The sequence below is a fragment of the Sus scrofa genome, chromosome 1 (assembly GCF_054392235.1).
Source record: "Sus scrofa isolate SSC_HxYL_T2T_F1_AM1 chromosome 1, Sscrofa_HxYL_maternal_Yorkshire_Landrace_v2.0, whole genome shotgun sequence".
NCBI classification, from domain to species: Eukaryota; Metazoa; Chordata; class Mammalia; order Artiodactyla; family Suidae; genus Sus; species Sus scrofa.
In genome coordinates, this window is record NC_139383.1 from 244938350 (window position 1) to 244939691 (window position 1342).

The following is a 1342-nucleotide window of genomic DNA, read 5'->3' on the forward strand; positions in this document are numbered from 1 at the left end:
ATTGTAAATCTCTATAGGGTGGTAAATATCCATGACTCCTTTAGCTCCTGGATGGGGGCCTGATTATACTCTGGCAATCAGCCTGGCATTCTGATGGTACTGTCTACCTTTTACCTCATGATCATGAAAGTGAAGCTCCCAGAGACAGAGAACAGACTTGTGGTTGCCAAGGGGCTGGGGAGAGGAGGGGAATGGACTGGGAGTTTGGGGTTAGTATATGCAAACTTTTATATAGAATGGATAAACAATAAGGTTCTACTGTATAGATAGGGAACTATATTCAATACTCTGGGATAAATCATTAAAAAAAAGAATATGAAAAGGAATATATGTATGTATAGCTGAATCACTTTGCTATACATTAGAAATTAACACAACATTGTAAATCAACTATACTTCAAATTTAAAAAAGAAAAGAAAGTGAAGCTTCTTTCAACATAGGTCTGTTCAGGAGCAGGTATAGTGAGGATGACTACACAGAGCTAGATCTCAATGTTCAGAGCATTGTATTTATTCTGACGCCAACCTGAATCCAAAAATACCTGTGAACATCTTCGAGAAGGTTCAGAACCACACTGGTTAACTGTCACCAAAGTTTTCACCTAAATTCAAGCCTTAAAATGTCTTCAAGGATGGTTTGGACTGAATCGTATCCCCTAAAATTCACATGTTAAAGTCCCAATCCCCAATGTGACTGTATTTATTTTTTTTTTTAATTTTTTTCTTTTTATTTTATTTTTTTTTTTTTGACTTTTTGCTATTTCTTAGGTTGCTCCCACGGCATATGGAGGTTCCCAGGCTAGGGGTCGAATCAGAACTGCAGCCACCGGCCTACACCATAGCCACAGCAACGCGGGATCCGAGCGGCATCTGCGACCTACACCACAGCTCACGGCAACGCCGGATCATTAACCCACTGAGCAAGGGCAGGGACTGAACCCGCAACCTGATGGTTCCTAGTCGGATTCGTTAACCACTGCGCCACGACGGGAACTCCAATGAGAGCTAGAACCTCCTCGGCTGGTTCCACTGGGGATCGAACCCAGGACCTTCTGCATGTAAAGCAGACGTGCTAACCACTACACTATGGAACTGCTGCCTGTGACTGTATTTAGATATAGACCTTTAAAGAGGTAATTAAGCTTAAATGAGGTCATAAGTGTGGGGCCCTAATGCAATAGAATTGGTGTCCCTAACAAAGATGAAGATCTATCGGGGATGGGTGGGCACCGAGAAAAGATCAAATGAGGACACAGTAAGAAGGTAGTCATCTGTAAGACAAGGGGGAATGCTTCAGATCATACCAAGCTATCAATATCTTGATCTTGGAATTCCAGCCTCC

General features: G+C 42.2%; 1 non-coding gene across 1 annotated transcript; it reads right to left on the minus strand.

Annotated features, from left to right (window-relative positions):
• Positions 1–1021: 1021 nt before the first annotated feature.
• On the minus strand, positions 1022–1094 carry TRNAV-UAC (transfer RNA valine (anticodon UAC)). The gene has a single exon. It is a non-coding gene; the product is annotated as a tRNA-Val (tRNA).
• Positions 1095–1342: the final 248 nt, after the last annotated feature.